Here is a 7439-nt window from a genome sequence, read left to right as displayed (position 1 = left end):
ACAATATGATGTTTTAATGCTTCAAAAACAAACTGTAATTTTTGCCTAACTTTGAGATGCTATAAGTCTCAAAGTGTAAAATATTTTTTCCTGAAATTGTTTTAGGACATACAAATACATGGGATAGCTACTAAATAAATGCTTGCAAAGTTTAGGTTCTTGTTTCAATAGTCTGTGGTTGCAACCAGAAGTAGGTCACTTTTCGTGATTTCAGATAAAATGTGATTTTTCCTAACTTTGAAAGACTAAATCTGACAAACTAAGATATTTCTGTAGTTAATTTTAAGGTATACCTTATTTTTGTCTATAAAATACATGCTAGCAAAATTTTAGATATTTTTCCCTTGCCGTCAACTTGTCCCTGAAAGTAGGTCATTTTTACACTTGTCCTCAAATTTGGATTCTCGGTTGTCTTTCAGCTGATGAAAATACCAAAGTGAGATTTTATTCTGGCTCAATTTTTTATCAAATGGTAACCTTATTGTAGTCTATGAAATGAAAGGTTTCAAAGGCTAGGTTCTTATATTATCGATGTGTGGTAGTCACTGAAAGTAGGTCATTCTTTGTACTTGTCTCAAAAATGGAATTTCTGACTTTCTTTGAGCTGATGAAAATACCAAGTGAGATTTTCTTTTGGCTCAATTGATGTGAACCTTATTGTTGTCTATCAACTGGATATTTTCAAAGCCTGGGTTCTTGTTTCATTGGTACGTGGTAGTCCCTGAAAGTAGGTCATTCTTAACACTTGTTTCCGAATTGGGATTTTGGGCTGTCTTTCAGCTGTTCAAATACTAAAGTAAGATTTTTTTCTGACTCAATTGTTTATCAGATGTTGACATTAGTGTTTTCTATCAAATTAAAAGTTTCAAAGCCTGGATTCTTGTTTTATTACCATGTGGCTGTTTCTGAAAGTAGGTCAATATTTGCCTTTTTGCCCGAATTGGGATTTTTGGCTGGCATTGAGGTCATTAAGATACGATTTTTTTTTCCTTTTAATCAGATATTAATTTACCACGGTGCCGTCATGTAATTTCAAATGTACTGATTTAGTGATTAAGACATCAAACGAATGGTGTTAAAGGCTGATGTCTTGGTACATTCAGTGGCGGCGGCACAGGGGGCAGGGGGAGAATGTTACTTTGTTACGTTGCCGCCGGCGAAAAATATGTCGGTAGGGCTCGAGGGCGCGTCGCACCCCAAAACTCAAGCTGAATCCCGTCTGTAGTTTTTTCACATATAGAGATTCATTAAACTTAGCTTACTTTATCAGCAAATTTCCCTCTAAATTCTGGAAACAGCGTTTCAATGGGTCAGAATTTTCAATGTCGCGCTCCGGCGGAAAAATCATATGTCGGGAGGGCGTTGCCCCCGAAAATTCAAGCTGGAACCCTTCTGTATTTTTTTCACATATAGACGTGTCATTGAAATTTGTACTTTACCATTAAAATTTGCCCCTCAGAATTCCAGAAATTGTCTTTCAATGGGTCAAGAATTTAAATTTTTCCCGTGAGAGCATGCCGTGCCTTTCGCGGAAAAAATATGTCGGGAGGGCACCGTTCCCCAAAAATCATGCCGAATATTTCATCTCAATTATCTCGCCCCCCCCCCCCATAAAAATTTTTGTGCCGCCGCCTCTGATATTGTAGTGCGATCGTTACTGCCATTCTTAGTTTGCGTATACCTAAAAGGTTTTTCGAGCTGTCGTTGTCCCAGAGCCAGAGGTTGTATGCAGGGGTGACGGTGGCTGGCATGACTGTGGATTGATTCCACGACCCGCTGATCAAAAGTGTAATCCCCCTAGCAACTACGATCGCAAGTCACTAATAATACTTTGATTCCAGAAACTTCAGTTACTTACATTTGATGACCATACAATTGTGAGACATTTACAGTCTATTTCCACATGGTTTGTGTATCACATATGTGATGAATCTTACGATTTTGATAATTACTTTGATGTATAGTGTTGGATTGCTGCCATAGTACGACAGTACATTTTTGGATTGTGATCGTAGTATTTTCGTTAAATAAAGTAGAACTTTTGTATCTTTTAATAGTTGCTTTGTCTTTTAAAAATTGATGGAGCCATTCATTTGATAGACAACAGTAAGGTCAACATCTGATAAACAATTGAGTCAGAAAAGAATCTTACTTTGAAATCGGTAATTTCATCAGCTGAAAGACAGTCGAAAATCATATTTTTGAGACAAGTGCAAAGAATGACTTACTTTCAGGGACTGCCACGTACCAATGAAACAAGGACCCAGGCTTTGAAAATATTCATTTGAAAGACAGCAATATAAGGTCCACATCTGTCAACAAATTGAGCCAAAAGAAAATCTCACTTTAGTATTTTCATCAGCTCAACGAAGTCAGAAATCCCATTTTCGAGACAAGTGCAAAGAATGACCTACTTTCAGGGACTACCACACATCGACAAAACAAGAACCTAGCCTTTGAATCCTTTCATTTGATAGACAACAATAAGGTTAACATCTGATAAAAAACTGAACAAGAATAAAATCTCATTTTGGTATTTTAATCAGCTGAAAGACAAGTGTAAAAATGACCTACTTTCAGGGACAACTTCACGGCAAGGGAAAAATATCTAAAATTTTGCTAGCATGCATTTTATAGACAACAATAAGGTCTACCTCTTACAGGAAAATAAACTACAGAAATATCTTAGTTTGTCAGATTTTGTATGTCAAAGTTAGGACAAATCACATTTTTTTCTGAAATCACGAAAAGTGACCTACTTCAGGTGGCAATCACAGACTATTGAAACAAGAACCCAAACTTTGCAAGCATTTTTTTAGTAGCTATTCCATGTATCTGTATGTCTTAATACAATTTCATGCAAAAATATTTTATAGCGTCTCAAAGTTAGGCAAAAATTACAGTTTTACAAAAAAATTACAAAACATCATATTGTTTTGAGGATGCCCAAGTGCTTAACTCTATCTGTACATCGACTTCACACCATTTTTCTAAACGTTTAGGCATTGGTCTTAAAATATACTATTGAGTTTTGCGCTACGTTAAAGCATTTGGCAGTGAGCGTGCTCTAAACTTTGCCAATTTCCATGTTGTCGCCATACAAAAACCTGCCAAAATGGCCCTAAAACTTGTTTTGGCTGTTTTCATGGCAACGATGGGTGTTGAGCAGAAAGAAAGCTATTTTCAGGGGTTGTGGGCCAAGTACTATCTCTGTGCAAAATATGAGCCAAATCGATTTTTTGACCGTGAGCACTATTGTTTGATCCTTACAGGCATGGGCTAATAAAACATTTCTTTCAATTTGTATAAACGCTCAAGTTTCTTTTTCACATTTTAGCATTTTGTATCCTTTTCATAAAATATGCTATATAAATGTATATATTCATACATGTACATGTACATACGCGACTGTTTCCAATGTCACCAGAACATTACGACGAATTCAAAAGGTTTTGTATATAAAAGTTGAGATTTCTGCCATCAATAAAAGAACGTTTTAATGTTTCATTAATATGCACTCTTTGCATGAAAATGGTATCTAATTTTTTATACGTACGGTGTTTCTAACGTTACTTACGTGAAGACTAGTGTGAATTTTCTTTAATGTCTATACAAGTTGGATTAACCGTTATAATGAAATAGGGTATATAGATTTTTTGAAATGTACATCGTACGTATTTGTTTCTAACGTTACCAGTGCATGCGCAGAGAGAAATTTGAAATATTTCAATAGCTTTGGAAGTCTATGAAATCATACTATGTCTTATAAAGGTCGTTTCCAATTGCAAACATCCTGCCTTATGGTATGAAATTTGGTATCTAAATTCATAAATGTAGACGATTATGACAGATTTTGATTTCACGTTTTGGAGCACTTTTAAACATTTAGCATTCCGCATCCTTTTTCAGATAATAATGTTCTAAATTCACGTGACATTGTACACATACGCGATTGCAACACAACCAGTACATACGCACTAATTTAATTTGTTTTCTAAATTTTTGTCTTGGAGCCCGATTAAATTTTACCGCAATATGCATCCTCTGCATGGAATATGGTATATATATTTATGAATGAACATACGCGGTTGTTTCCAACGCTACGGGTACACACATAAAGACAAATTTGAAATATCTAATGTACGGAAGCACAGATTCCTGTCCTTGCTTGAAGCACGTTTTAATATTCCAACGTTCTGCATGCTTTGCATGGAATATGATATCTAAATACATGTAAGACCTACGGAAATACCATCTAAAATTCTTGGCTGATCTTGTAATTAATTGCAAAACGGTGTGTATGGAAACGATTTTAGTCCGTGCACAACTCAATGTATGATTGACAAGCGTTATGAAAGAGAATTTAATGACGTTAATACACGTCCACGCGACGTTTCCTATGAACCTGTTTGGAGAACGCCACTGAGGATGAGTTGCCGCCGCGGACGCACTGCTGCCGTCTTGCTGCTGAAACATCTATAAGGTAAGGCCGCCGTATTTTAACCTTGCAAGATCTTTTCTTTGTACCATAGATTACGTAAAGGTTGCGGGGCTGAAATTGTCCGAAGCTTCAGAGGAATCAGATGAAATTTACGAAAACTTTGTATATATTGAATGAAAATTTGAAATATTGTATTAACCGGGAGAGACAGACTCTGAACGTTTAAAGAACAAAACGGTATCACTTTGACGAAACGTTACACGTTGGTAAAGTTAAGATAAAAATTTCAGGAATTAAGAACAAAACAAGGATGTTATTAGTAATAGTATATGAACCGAAAAGGTTATTTGTAAGAACAGAGCAAAACATGGCGCTCGGTTTTGTAAACAAAGGAAACCGGTCTGATCCAGTTCTGCTGTAAAATAGCAACTCTCTCTTAAACCCCCTTGCTTTTCTCAGCGTCTGATATTGATATGTTACCGTGTGTTTACAGATATTTCTTTACAGTAGTGATCCGTTTTTCATATTTCTTACGTTATGAAAGGCCGTAACATTGCACTTGATGCACAGCGAAAGCAGATAGTTCGGCACGAGTCAAACACTGGCGTGTGCCATTTTACTAATGACGCGATTATTATTGAATCGCAACCCCGGGAAAATCAGAACTATCTCGGTAATTTTAATTTACATGAAACACGAGAATGTGAAAAAAAGAACGTTATTACATAGGAGAGCCAAGGGAAAGTTGTGATTTTGAGCCGTTGCGTTGGACAGTGCCTGGCACGCCGGTACGACGTTCTGGATGAAAGACGCAATGAAGCAAGTGACGTGAATAACATGTTATCAGGTCCCCATAATGACTGACCATCTTCAGCTTCTTTGGTAAACTAGTAGTATTCTGTCAGTTAATTGCGTGTGTGTTCGTGCAAAGAAGGGTCCGTATAATTTTAGTTGTCGGCGGGTTCCGCGCCCGGCGGTCGCCTCGGCAGCGCCGGCCGTGGGGATCTATGGATAACTGGATCTTGTAATTAATTGCTATATGGTGTGTATGGAGACGGTTTTAGTCCGTGAATTAACTCAATGTATGATTGACAAGCGGCCTTTAATGTTGTTATGCCAAATGCGTCACATGTGACGTTTCAGCCAATCGCGATTTATTTTCTTTATAAGCTTATTAAAGAAGGCGCTACAATTCATGCGAGATCGCCCGAAGATCGCCGAATTTCAAAATCGCCCGAGCATCGACCGTATTTTCCAATGAAAATTTCGGGCGACGTCCGTCGAACACTAAAAAATAAAAAAAAATAAAAAACATGAGATGGTACCATCTCTTGGACATGGACGAAGTCAGTATCGACTAACCTGGTAAAAAGCCAATATTTGAATCAATTTTAATTTCTAGAAATCGCCCGAAGCTTTAAGCCCGCGTTATCGGCTGTACTTCGGCCGAAAATGCACATTTGAAGCTCGCCAACTCGTCGCCCGAGCTGCATGTCTTACTTGTGATGGGGGCTTTTATGACAGAGAATTTGATGACGTCGACACACGTTCACGCGAGGTTTGCTATGCACCTCTTTGGAGAACGTCACGGGAGGTGCGTCCGGGTACAAACTGCATTCTATCGGGGCGTCTTTTTTTCGGAAGGAGGGGACATTTTGTCTGAAGATATAGACATAAATTTAGGGATTTAGGTGCACACAGCGTTAGGTCGCTCGCACGGCACTCACAGACTTCTGTTCAAGCCTAGGTAGCTCGCTAAGCTACCTGAGACGTAAACTAAGATGTGCCTGCGACACAATATGGTTACGCTGCGCAGCTAGGTAAACGTTTTTTTTCGAACCCCATCACATGACTACGTGTACAGGTAGACGTTATTTTCGCTGCTGTGTACTTGTCCCCTATGGTAACATATCAAAAATCAACATATTGGGCTGTGTTTGTTTGTTTGTTTGTATTGCATACCCTGTAAATCGCCTCCAGGCGTAACACACCAGGTTTGTACTGAAGAGTACACGCTGCATATCCGGACAGATTTATATGATCCACTCACACCGGGAAGGACCCCTACTCTTTCCGATAAGTGTGGTGGGTTTTTTTACGTGCTCAAAGTGTGGCTCTCCTCAAACACGGGACCTCCATTAAAAGCCCTGAAAATGTCAGTGGGACGTTAGTCGAAATCAATTCTTTAGTAGAACAGCCCCTATACAAGGCCACAGCAAGTAAATTTTATGGATGACATCCTCCACAGACTCCAAAATTAATGAGATAGGGCGAAAAAAAAACAAGGCGGGCCAAAAAAACAAGATTCCTATATTTTCAAATTTTGAGATCATAAGTCTTGTTAAACAAGAATTGAGGCGACGAAATATGATATCATGACCAACAGGTCTTTAATTCCTGTATTCAACCAATGAGGTTTCATATATAATATAAAAACTCCTTGATTTAATGTAAACATGTCCTTGTAGATGTGTATACATCTCGATAGACTTACTGGAACAAATGCAGAAAAGAGCTTGTTGTACCATCATCTGAAGCAACTACACTGGGAATTCATATGCGATGAAACACCTTGTGTATACAGCTCAATAAACTAGACCCCCCCCCCCATTATTTATATAATGTCCTTGCTAGAACAAATGCAGAAAACAGTTTGTTATTATACCATCATGGGCATGAACTACACTGGGTATTCATATGCAATGAAACACCTTAGACTGTCAACATTAAGCTGTTCTTGAAGATGTGTATACAGCTCAATTAACTAGAACAAACGCAGAAAACAGCTTGTCATACCATCATGGGCAGGAACTACACTGGGTATTCATATGCTATGAAACATCTTAGACTGTCAAAATTTGCGACATATTTGCCAATTTTTGGCATGTTGACCACTGTCGGAGGGCAATGAAATTTCTTGTTTTTTATTTTCAAATCAGGCGAAAATTAATGAGCGCGCTGATGTCATCCATAAAAATTACTTGCTGTGGCCCAATGT

Source organism: Branchiostoma lanceolatum, chromosome 9 (assembly GCF_035083965.1).
Source record: "Branchiostoma lanceolatum isolate klBraLanc5 chromosome 9, klBraLanc5.hap2, whole genome shotgun sequence".
NCBI classification, from domain to species: domain Eukaryota; kingdom Metazoa; phylum Chordata; class Leptocardii; order Amphioxiformes; family Branchiostomatidae; genus Branchiostoma; species Branchiostoma lanceolatum.
Note: the sequence above shows the minus strand (reverse complement) of the source record.